Source organism: Pristiophorus japonicus, chromosome 8 (assembly GCF_044704955.1).
Source record: "Pristiophorus japonicus isolate sPriJap1 chromosome 8, sPriJap1.hap1, whole genome shotgun sequence".
Taxonomy (NCBI): domain Eukaryota; kingdom Metazoa; phylum Chordata; class Chondrichthyes; family Pristiophoridae; genus Pristiophorus; species Pristiophorus japonicus.
In genome coordinates, this window is record NC_091984.1 from 221,130,844 (window position 1) to 221,143,887 (window position 13,044).

Consider the following 13,044-nt stretch of genomic DNA (forward strand, 5'->3'; position numbering starts at 1 on the left):
GTGTCTCAGGTTGCCCCAGGTTACAAACCTATTGTGATGCCTGATCTCACTGTGATGCACAGGGTAGGGTCAGGCTTGCCCTGTGATGTCACGGTTTGACCCATCCAGTGAATAGGCCTCACCTTGATGTAACTGTGTTTGGCCAAAAACCCTGGGCTTTAGATTACAATGACTAGATGCACTAGAATACAATAACAGCTTTACACTTGGTTATGACCCAGAGAAGAGGGTGCACGGGCGATGGACAATGATAAGCTTGTTTGCCTTCTCCGTGTCCCCATCTCTGGGTGGAGGATGACTCCAGCACTCCAATATCCTTCTGAAGCAGCATTTGTGTTTCTTGGGTTTGGAGTGCTGGACGCTCAGATCAACGGTGGTGCAGCAGTCATAAGAACATAAGAACATAAGAACATAAGAACATAAGCAGAAGTAGGCCATACGGCCCCTCGAGCCTGCTCCACCATTTAATACGATCATGACTGATCCGATCATGGACTCAGATCCACTTCCCTGCCCGCTCCCCAGAACCCCTGAATCCATTATCAGTTAAGGAACTGTCTATTTCTGTCTTAAATCCCTTCAATGTCCCAGCTTCCACAGCTCTCTGAGGCAGCGATTTCCACAGATTTACAACCCTCTGAGAAAAGAAATTCCTCCTCATCTCAGTTTTAAATGGGCGGCCCCTTATTCGAAGATCATGCCCTCTAGTTCTAGTCTCCCCTATCAGTGGTAACATTCTCTCTGCATCCACCTTGTCAAGCCCCCACTTAATCTTAAACGTTTCGATAAGATCCCCTCATTCTTCTGAATTGCAATGAGTAGAGGCCCAACTTACTCAACCTTTCCTCATAAGTCAACCCCCTCAGCTTGGGAATCAACTGAGTGAACCTTCTCTGAACTGCCTCCAATGCAAGTATATCTTTTCTTAAATATGGAAACCAAAACTGCTCGCAGTATTCCAGGCGTGGCCTCACCAATACCCTGTATAACTGTAGCAAGACTTCCCTGCTTTTATACTCCATCTCCTTTGCAATAAAGGCCAAGATTCCATTGGCCTTCCTGATCACTTGCTGTACCTGCATACTAACCTTTTGTGTTTCATGCACAAATACCCCCAGGTCCCGCTGTACTGTGGCACTTTGCAATCTTTCTCCGCTTAAATAACAATTTGCTCTTTGATTTTTTTCTGCCAAAGTGCATGACCTCACACTTTGCAACATTATACTCCAACTGCCAAATTTTTGCCCACTCACTTAGCCTGTTTATGTCCTTTTGCAGATTTTTTGTGTCTTCCTCACACATTGCTTTTCCTCCCATCTTTGTTTTGCCAGCAAACTTGGCTACATTACACTCTGTCCCTTCTTCCAAGTCATTAATATAGATTGTAAATAGTTGGGGTCCCAGCACTGATCCCTGCGGCACCCCACTGGTTACTGATTGCCAACCAGAGAATGACCCATTTATCCCGACTCTCTGTTTTCTGTTAGTTAGCCAATCCTCTAACCATGCTAATATATTACCCCCAACCCCCTAAACATTTATCTTGTGCAGTAACCTTTTATGTGGCATCTTGTCAAATGCTTTCTGCAAGTCCAAATACACCACATCCACTGGTTCCCCTTTATCCTCCCTGTTCATTATATCCTCAAAGAATTCCAGCATTTGTCAAACATGACTTCCCCTTCATAAATCCTTGCTGACTCTGCCTGACTGCATTATGTTTTTCAAAATGTCCTGCTACTGCTTCTTTAACAACATTTTCCCAACCCCGTCCTTTAACCAATCCTCAATCCATGCTAGTATATTACCCCTAATCCCATGAACCCTCATTTTGTTTCATAATTTTTTCTGTGGCACCTTATCGAATGCCTTCTGAAAATCCAAACAGACCACATCCACTGGTTCCCCCGATTTATTCTCAAAAAACTCAAAACAGATTTGTCAACCATGTTTTCCCTTTCATAAATCTATGTTGACTCTGCCCAATCCGATTATTATTTTCTCAGTGCCCTTAATAATAGATTCTATCCCTACTACTGATGTCAGGCTAACTGCTCTGTAGTTTCCCATTTTCTCTCTCCCTCCTTTCTTAAATAGTGGCGTTACATTAGCGACCTTCCAGTCCACGGAACCGTTCTAGAATCTATGGGACTAGACTTTCGGCACAGCATCTCCCATTTATAGCCCATTAACGGCCATTTATAGTCCATGTGTCCCCCATTTATCGCCCATTTATCACCCATTTAGTGCTGAGATGCAGGCTATCGCCCGTTTTTGCCAGAAAGTGGAAACTAGCACCCGATTATCGCCCATTTATCTCCGGCCAAACTTTCGACACACATGAATGTGCTGCATCGCCCGGCCTAAGTTTAAAAAAAATATGACGTCATCCGCATGCCAGGCTGAGAATAGTGCTGAAAATGGAAACTTGCGCCCGATTATCACCCAGATGATCGCCAACGCAACTTTTGGCATTTCGCCCACACTTCGCCGAAATGGTCGCCGGCCGAAAAAGTTGCTGAAAAAAAGCTGCACTTACCTGACTTTAAGTCGGCACTACTCGGCAATACTCAGCACTACCGACGCCTTTTTGACAGTCGGAGGATCTGTACTGAAAGTGCTTGTGAGGAGAAACATTTTGTGAGTGATTTTATGGGTCTTTTTGACCCTTGCCAATCATCTAATCACATTTGTATCTGTTGAGGACAAATTAAGGGCATTTATAGTGATTTATAGTGATGGGGCCTGTAATTTCTCAACCAGTATTGGTCACTAATCACATGCTGCAGACTGAAGATGGGAGAAGGTATATTGAAGAGCATTATGTGCCCGATCAAAGAGATGGCAGACTGCTACAGAGGAAGAGACATTGCACCCAACGCATTTACAGGGAACAGCGATCATACCTGAACTTGTCTGATAACACGTGCGTTAGGAGGCTGCGCTTCCGAAAGGAGGTCATCAGTGAGATATGCCAGCTAAATAAGGCAGATCTGCAGCCTACCAGCACCATCAGGACCGCACTGCCCGTTGAGGTTAAGGTTACTGCGGCACTTTCATTCTATGCATCGGGCTCCTTTCCAGCCTGAGCTGGCGACACTTGCGATATCTCTCAGCACGCCCGCCACACACTGCTCCATTCGACAGGTGACTGAAGCCCTTTACACACGCAGGATGGACTTTATAAACTTCTCTATGGCCAGAGAGACACAGAATGAGAGGGCTTTTGGTTTCTCATGAATACCAAACTTCCAAGGTGCAGGGAGCAATAGACTGTGCACACATTGCCCTGCGAGCACTTTTACAGGATGCAGAGGTGTTTCGGAACTGAAAGGGATTCCACTCCCTGAATGTGCAGTTTGTTGTCGACCACAAGCAAATAATCATGGAAGTAAATGCAAATTTTCCAGGCAGCATTCATGATGCACACATGTTGTGTGAGGGTACTGTCTCTGACTTGTTTAAGAGTCAGCCACAAGGTCATGGTTGGATGCTGGGGGATAAAGGATATGGCCTTGCCAGCTGGCTCATGACCCCCCTGCGTAAGCCCCAGATGGAAGCCGAGAAGCACGACAACGAAAGCCATATAGCTACATGCAATGTCGTCAAAAAGACAATTGGAGTGTTTAAGCACCACTTCAGATGCCTGGACCACTCGGGAGGTGACCTACAATACCACACTGAGCAGGTCGCTGAGTTTATTGTGGTGTGCTGCATGTTGCATAACCTAGCGATCAGGAAAGGACAATAATTGCTAGATGGGTCCGCCGGTCCACCTCAGGAGAGAGGGGAGGCGGAAGAGGAGGATGAGGAGGAGAATGAGGAGGACCTTGGGGTGGACAATCAGCCCGGCGATGAACCCATGCCCCCCTGTAGGGGAGGACGAAAACCCCCTCATTTTACCCAGAAGGAAAAGTGCTGTGGGATCGGTCTGTGCTGTGAATTGAAACCGAGACGGTTTTGACCTTGGCAGAGCAGTGATTGGACGGGGGAGGACACCGGAGGGCCAATGGTGGGACAGAGTCAGCCCGAAGCATGGGGCTTTCAAGCCAATGGGAGAGCACTTGCACGAAAACTGTGGGACTGACTCATGGCAATTATCGGGCTATTGTCTTCCCCATGTTTACACTATGGAAGGAAATTATGCAGACCTTCAGAAAACTAGGGAACCCAAAACATCCCTAGGGCCTACACAATGGCTACAGGAGGCCAACGCAACCAACATCCATTCAAACCTTGAGTAGGTTAACATCAGTGGAAAAAACCCGCAATAATCTAAAACTGCTGCATTTTTCAAAATCACAAAGCCCACCAATGGGAAGAATCGATTTCAGCAGGAGAGGCGGACTGGATAATCTGGCTATAAAAAGGGGTTTCTGACGTAGTGTGGGTGGTTCCCTGCCCTCGTGATCCAATAACCAGCAAGACTCTCGACACTGAAGGAAAACCAGTGTCCGAAGACACCGAAGATAGAAGAAACAAATCATCAGACTGCAGAAGGCACAGTAGTGAGTATAACCTCTGGTCCCCGGAACTCCCAACTCAGTTAGGCCAGGAAAGGTGGGAGGTTGGGCATTGTACTGCTAAACTTGTGTAAAGATTTTCGTTGTGTCCGTTTAGTGGGATTTAAGGGGATTGTTTTGTTGGTGTATTGCTGTTTGTTGAGATACACCTTGTCAAATAAATTGGAAGCCTAAGTTCCTCTTGGAATCACCTTGTCTCAGTTCTATTGCATTACATCTCCTGATCGTGAGTCTTATGTCAGGGAAGCTAGGAGCGCCTCGAAAATGCTCAACTGTGTGTCACAGGCTAGGGAAGAAGGGATTAGGAGTGTTTGACACTCACAGGTGCATCACAGGCTAGGCATAAGCTGTGGGGACGCACAAGTCTCAAAACCCCATTCATATGCTGTGGAAACAGTCTCTCCAGGGGTGCTCTTGCAGCACTCAGGGTACCTCACAGGCCAGGCATAAGCTGTGAGGGCAGAAGCCCAGAGAGAGACACCCAAGGCACAACAACACTCACTGAAAACCCCTTACAAGAACCATGAGCGGCCTGTGGCAAAAAGGTTGTTGATGGTCCCCCACAGGCAGGTGGTCAAGGTCAGGGAGCGCTGGAGAGCAACTTTATTATTCTCCATGGAGTTGAATCACTCAGGGCCATGGTGGCCCATTTGGCCAAACTCACTCGCAGCGGGGACCCGTCTATCCACTTCATGGAGGTGATGCAGGCAGGGAAAATTAATGGGTGCGACGAGGAAGAGACAGCCAAGCTGCTGCTCTTCTCTCTGGACAGTAAATTGTACCAGGCCCTACCGGCAGAATGCCGGAGGGGACAGCGTACATTTACTGAGGTCCAGAGGGCCATCCTTGAGGCTATGGGCTTCGATGACGGCAGTCCTTTCGAACGGGTCGAAAGGACAAGGCAGCTCACAGGGGAAACCTCGCAGGCGTTTGCGGACAGGCTGTGGGTGTATACCACGCAGCCTGTGGGGAGCTCCTCGACCGGGCGAATCTTTCCGCGGTACAGACTGGCCGCTGGCTGAGGATGCTGGTGGCAAACTGCTTGCCCCGGCTCAAGGCTAGGGCAGAACTGTGGTTCGATTCCCGGGACCCCAACCTCACCGAGGAAGCAGTTGTCAGGCAACTGGCACTGGTCCAACGGAATGGAGGAGAAAACCTCCAAAGGTCGGGTAAATGAAGTAAAACCCAACTCGATTCCCAAAAGGGAATGGCACCAGGAGGGTGGCCGCTCGTCTGATAAGGAGGGAGTGGGCTACGAATGCGGGAAAGCTGGGCATTTTAAAAGGGATTGCAGGAGCCCAGTAAGGAGATATGGGGGGAGAAGTCCTTCAGGAACCGCCCAGAGTGGGGGAAGTGGAGCGAGCACCTCACCATCCCTTGACCAGATAGTAGCTGCAGTGAGGACAGCGCTGGAGGGGACTAGGAAGGTAGCCACGGCAACAGGCAGGGAAGCACCAGCAACACTGCCAGTACAGAGGCCGTGACTAGCCCAGATCCAGCCTGCATACCTGTGCCCACTAGAATACATAGAAACGTAGACATAGAAACATAGAAACATAGAAACATAGAAACATAGAAAATAGGTGCAGGAGTAGGCCATTCGGCCCTTCTAGCCTGCACCGCCATTCAATGAGTTCATGGCTGAACATGCAACTTCAGTACCCCATTCCTGCTTTCTCGCCATACCCCTTGATCCCCTAGTAGTAAGGACTTCATCTAACTCCTTTTTGAATATATTTAGTGAGTTGGCCTCAACAACTTTCTGTGGTAGAGAATTCCACAGGTTCACCACTCTCTGGGTGAAGAGGTTTCTCCTCATCTCGGTCCTAAATGGCTTCCCCCTTATCCTTAGACTGTGACCCCTGGGGACGACCCTGGGTCAAGATGGAGGTTGAGGGTGTATTTGGTACTTACCTTTTGGACACTGGTGCTTCCAGCACAATTGTCCATTCGGAGGACCCTGCAACCTCACCTCTATCAAACGGGGTGCCGTATCAACTAGTTGGGTTCACAGGAAATGAGAAGGCTGGGTTTTTCTCAGTCCCGCTCGCAGTTCGTTTAGGAGCACACCAAACACAATAGAAGTGCGTCCTGATGAACTGGGAGCAGGTGGGAAAAGAGATCTTGGGTGCTGATTTCATCATCGCTCACCAGATCCTAGTAGACTTGAGGAATCACTGTCTATGGGGCATAGTGGGCACGGGAGCAGAGGGAGAAGTCATGGTTATTGATAAGAAACAGGGAAAAGGGACTCTGTGTACAATGAAGCCAAAAGTGGGTTACGACCTGGAGGTTCTGGTGGGTAATACCCCGGCCGAGTACCGGGCCTATGTGCAAGCAAATCTTGCAGCATTTGCCACCCATAAACACGATTGTGGGAGAGTCACAGGAGTGGAGGTTAGAATAGATGGGGATCCCATGCCCCGCCCGCAAAAGCAGTATGGCTTTCCCCGAGAGGCAGAAGCAGACTTGGAGACAGCTTTAAGCTCGCTCGTCGAGCAGGAACTTTGAGACCCATAGCCACCCATCTCAACTCCCCGCTTTGGCCGGTTAGGAAACCGGACAATTCTTGGAGGGCTACGGTGGATTATAGGGTGCTCAATAAAAACATCCCAGCTTGTGCCCCCACAGTAGCGGCGGTTGGGGAAATCCCTGCATCCGCAACCACGTTCACTGTGTTGGACATATCCAACGGGTTCTGGTCTATCCCTGTACAGAGGGAAGACCAGTACAAGTTTGCCTTCACCTTCCAGGAACAGCAGTATACATGGAGCTGCCTCCCACAGGGCTTTCATAATTGTTCCAGCATCTTTCACCAATGCATGGGGAACTGCTTAAAAGGCTTCAGCCAACCACACCAGCTGGTCCAGTATGTGGACGACCAGTTGTTGTTCACAGACAGCAGTGAGGAACACGGTCCACTGCTGGCCGAACTGCTGGTCTTACTGAAGGAAGGGGGTTTTAAAGTTAACCCCAAGAAAGCCCAGATAGGTCTAGGAGAGGTAAAATTCCTGGGCCTGACGATAAGGGCAGGAGAAAGTGCCATTGATGAGGCTAGAAGTAAGGCAGTGCAGGAACTCCCTGTCCCTAGGGATGTGTCGGGGGTAAGGTCTTTCCTGGCTACTATAGGGACTTCATCGAGGACTATGCAGCCACTGCCGCCCCTCTGCTCAGACTCCTACATAAGGGGGTCGAGTGGGAATGGGACGAGGGCTGTGAGGCAGCATTTGTCCGTCTTAAGAGAGACCTGCAGGTAGCACCAGCCCCAGGGGCAATTGATGGGAGGGGGGAGGAATTCTTCCTGGAGGTGGCAGCCAGTGGCGACAGCTTAAGTGCAGTGTTGCTCCAGGAGAGAAACGGTCAGCTGAGACCAGTGGTGTACTCCTCCAGGGTCCTCACGGAGGTAGAAAAGGGATACTCCAATTGTGAGAGGCACTTGCTTGCCACCCACTGGGCAGTAAAGAGAGCTGAGATCTTTACCGGAATATCCCCCATTCCACTCCTCACCCATCATACCCCGACACAGATGCTGTTGGACGGGAGGATTAAGGACGGGACAGTGAGCAGTGCTAGAATCACTCGCTGGACCCTCCTCCTCTCCCAAATGACTTTAAAGGTCAAGGAGCTCTGCGAGCCCAGGCTCGCAGCAAATTTAATCCATCCAGGGCAGCCGCATAGATGCTCTGTGGAGGGGGTATGGGACATCAACTTTGGATTTCGGGCAGGGATACACCCCACAGGCCGCGAGATCTACGTTGATGGCTCCAGTTCAGTGTCCGCGGGTACAAGACTCACGGGCTGCGGAGTTTGGGATCCCAAGGCAGGGATTACCTTGGCTCTTAAACTCCCATGCACCCTGAGCGCCCAGCAGGCGGAACTCTCGGCGGTGATGTATGTGGTCACACACCCCGAGGAATTCCCTACCCCATACACGATTTGCTCGGACAGCATGTTCACTTGCAATTCATGTACAGAGTATCTGGCGATTTGGTCACGCCGGGGGTACACCTCTGCGGATGGGAACTCCCTTGTGACCAAACCCCTGCTAGAAATGATCGTGGCTGCAGTGGGAGAAACTGGGGATGTATATATCCATAAGGTGAAGGCCTACTCCAAAACTGAGCCACGGGGGGAAGGTAACCCAGCAGAGAGACCTGCTGGCAAGGGAAGTTGCTCGTACAGGTCGCCCATGGGACCCATATGAGGCAGGCAGGATAGCAGCAGCAAGAAGCAAGCCAGGGACACAAGGGAGCGTAGGGGCGGCTGCGGCCCCGGACCTTAAAGTAGTCCAGATGCAGGATCCGATCCTGAAGGCTGCCTTGGCTGTTATCAAAAAGGGGGAAAAGGTGGAGGGCCCATACAGTGCTGCAGATATTGCTGTGCGGGAAGGCATGTTGTTTAAAGGGGACAAATGGGTAGTGCCGCCACAACACCGGAGGGAATTCCTTCAGCTGGCCCATGAGGGTCCAGGTGCGGGACACCCGGGGCCGGAATATACCTGGCAACGGGTAGAAAAGGCAGGGTGGTGGCCAGGCCTCCGGGAAGACGTCCGCGACTTCTGTGCAGGCTGTCTGGTTTGTGCTGCAAACAACCCAGACCCTCAGAAAAGGAAAGTGTCTATGGGACACGTCAGGCGGGTAGAGGGACCCTGGCAGTCGATCCAGATCGGCTGCATCGGACCCCTACCGGCCGCCCAGAGAGGTTATAAATACTGCCTCGTCCTGGTGGATGTGTTTTCCAAGTGGGTGGAAGCCTTCCCTTGCCGAACAGCTACCGCGGTGGGGACTGCAAAAATCCTGGTGAGGGAGGTGTTCTCTCGGTGGGGTCTACCTCAAATCGTGGAGTCCGACCGGGGAAGCCACTTCACCGGCCAAGTGATGCAGGCCACCCTAAAGGTGCTGGGGATAAGAGCCAAATGGCATGTCGCCTACAACCCTCAGTCCTCAGGCCCCGTAGAACGCCTGAACCGGACCCTAAAGGAAAGGCTGCGCAAGGAGACGGGAGACTCACCGAACAAGTGGGTGGAGGTCTTACCGTTGGTCCTCATGGGAATCCGGGCCAGTCAGTCAAAGAGCACAGGGTACTCACCCCATGAGCTGATGACGGGCCGGATCATGAGAACCCCAGTGCATGTGTTGGCGCCGGTTCTCACCGAAGGGCAGCTCCGAGAGGTGAACCGGGACCGCTTCGTCAGGAATCTGTTTGAACAGCTTCAACAGATTCACTGGCAGGCGGCCAACAACATGGGTAAACAGCACCGTGCCAATCGGCTGCTGCTGGAACCCCGCAGTCACCATGATTGGGAGGTGGGCGACCAGGTGATGGTGAGAAGCTTCGCCCGGGTCGGGGTATTTGAACCACTGTATATGGGGCCATACAGCATAGTCGACAAGGCTAGCCCTATGGTCTATGCGGTTCGATTGCCTCGCCGGGTGAAGTGGTATCACATTAATCAGTGTAAATTGTTTGACCCCAAAAGAGGTAAAAAACAGAGGGGACGAGCAAGGGAAGGGAATCAGGCACTGGGGGAAGAACAGGCCCCGGTGGATTTGGAGGCTCCGGAGGAGGCAGCGGGCCCCGAAGCTCTACAGCCGGGGCTGGTTCACTGCTCCAGTAAGGCTATCCCACCACTGGGTAGAGGTTCCCAGCCCACTAACAGAAGTAGGGAGAAAGGCTCTACCATTAGCAAGGTCCAAGGAGAAGCTGAACCTCCCATGGCTAGCCCAAGAGGTGGAGGAGATAGCATTGCAGCCCATAACATGGGACTCTGCACCGACAGTAAGGAGGAGTAACAGAGTGCCACAGCCCAGGGCGCCGTGGTCCCCTGTTTACTTAGCCTCCCGCCCCAGACCGAGAAGGCGAAAGACAACAGGGAGGGTGCTCTGTTGCGCTAACAAGGGTCTCCCACCGATTATCCGGGGCTCGGGAGGGCCTTGGAGGGCAGCACAAGACTCATTAAGGGGGACTATACGAGCCCCTCAGCGGAGGGCATCCTGGTCCTCAGGGTACGGTCAGCCGAGTGGTCGACGACGCCTGTACAGTGACAGGATGTAGCCTGGCCACCCGGGGACGGGTGGCGGTGTGTATATTTTCCCTTCCTGTTTTGTTACTTTGTGTTGTGTGCAGATGTGTTTAGGTAAGGCAGTGACGGTTGGGTACAGCATTTTTGTGATTGGAACATGTTAAGCGGGCCGAGCCTGGAGAGGTCTCTCAAGGCAAGGCCATGTTCTTCTTGCCTTTCAGATGTCAACACCTCCCTACTGGACGTTAGTGATGCTGGTATCGCTAAGGATCTGCACCGGGCACCGAGGGGACACTGAGGACTCCCTGGTTTTCAGATGCTCCGGGGGCAGAGCGCCGACAGTGACCACAGGAGAAGGGACTCCGGCGGCGGATGGCCGGGTCACCTACTCCCATGAGGGGAAATGGCCTGGGTGGTTGGGATCGAACTCCACCAAGTACTCCAACCATAAGGACTTTACCTACGGAGAGGCCTCCATCCCCTGCCCGGAGATCACTGTGGCCACTTCCAGAGTGAGAGTGACAGAAGGCAGGAAGGTATGCCTAACTTGCCAAGGGGACATACCTCTGGGACGGTGGTGGTGGCTCAGAAAGCTCAAGAGGGACGTGGGAGACTCGGACTGGGAACGTCTGGATAATGATACCTACCGAACCATCATGGGGTCATCTGGCGGGGTCACGGTGTGCTGGGAGAAATGGTGGGCGTATGACCAAGGAATTTATTTGTGTATGTGGGGATCCACTCGCGTGTGTTCAGAGGGGGTCTCCATTGCTTTCTATAGGTGGTGGCAGGATGTCGGGGATGGGGTGGTATGGGATCGCAGCGGGGAGGGGTGTGTGACCCCCAATCCCCGGGTACCAGTAAACGCCACCGAACTTGTAGTTCGGGAAAGAAAACCCCCACCCACGGCCAAGCCCACCGTCCCACACGAGTGCCCGACAACAGCCAGGGGACCGGGGAATGGTTTAGTGTTGGTCCCTACCGAGAAACTATTTTATCAGGGGGTACACTACGCAGTGGCATCAGTGGTGCTAAATCTGACAGAAGTCCACCTACCTACGTGGTGTCCCCGGGAAACCGAGCTGTTATACCAGGCTCTGCTGCGGAAGATGTTCCGGAAGTTCTATGAACTGGACTTCGGGGATGTCAAAGTGACAGACTTGTATAAACAATGGGATAGGGCCGAACCGGGCAGGCAGAGGCGTGGCACTTTAAATGACATTTTCACGGGGTTTAACACCGGGGCGTCCGCCATAAACAGTTTGGATAACATGCAGCTGGCCCTCCAGATAAATGGGTTAAAGAATCAGCTACACAAAGTCCTGGGGGACGAGAATACCGTAGTGGGATCCGCGCTCCACGAAGAGGTGGCAATGACAGTTCACTTAAAGGAAATTTTCTCTCAATTGGAGGCACAGGCCAGGGCTGTAAACGTCTTGATTCGGGAGGATGGAAACGCCTCCGATCAAGCCGCCCAAAATGAGGTGTGCGTGCTCGATGGGGCCTGGTTTCTGGGAGAGGGACGGAGTAACCTCGAGGATCTGAGACAGGGACAGGTCCCCTCCTGGATCAGCAAGCAGCACTTAGCAGCACTGCACCCTTATGATAATGTTTTGAGTCCTTGCCAACTTCGTGTAGCGTCGGAAGCCTACCCGGTACCGGTGGACTGTGGAAAGTCAAACCATACCATCATGGGTGTGGTGGTCAGGATGCCCGTGATGGGGGCGTCCCCACGACCAGCACCCCTGTACCGAGTGGAGAATGTGGGAGTCATTCGTGGAGGGGTGCATGTTCGATTCCAAGAGGTCCCACCTTACGTCACAATGTGGGAGCACACTGTGACAGGTGCAGACCTCTCGGATTGTCGGAGCAGGGGAGCACAGGTAATCCTGTGCCCCCAGCACTTGAACGCTTTTGCAAGGCCACAATGTGGGTTCAGCACTGCTGGGGCAGAGCCTATCAATTGCACAATGGAGGTAATGGCCCCTAACCACATGCCTCCATAGGTAGCATATGTAGGCGGTGGGACATATTGTGTCACCACAAGTGCCTAACGGTATGAACACGGACCGGGAAGGTGGTGTCCAATACCGTACAGCAGCTTTTGCTTTAAATCCAGGGCAGAGGTTCAAGTGGCACACACCAGAATCACACCCATCCCTGAACCTTCCACAATTCACCTCACGGTACAAAGCAACCTCAGCCATCTACAACAATATGTCGCCCAGTTTGGCTATCCCATTGCCCCACTACCTGAGAAACTTACAGCCCTCCTCCAGGCAGTGGATTTGTCTCAAAACATTTTTACACCATGGAGCAGAAAACTGAAATTCTAGCAGGGGAGATTGCCCAGATTAAACCCCCAGCATGGTGGGATTTGGGGATACGGGCAGACATACCTGCATGGATCCGGGTGGGATCGCATGCCTTAGGAATCGGCCAATTCCTGATTGTAGCTTATCTGCTAGTTACAAGCTGTAAACTCAGGAGAAAAAGAAA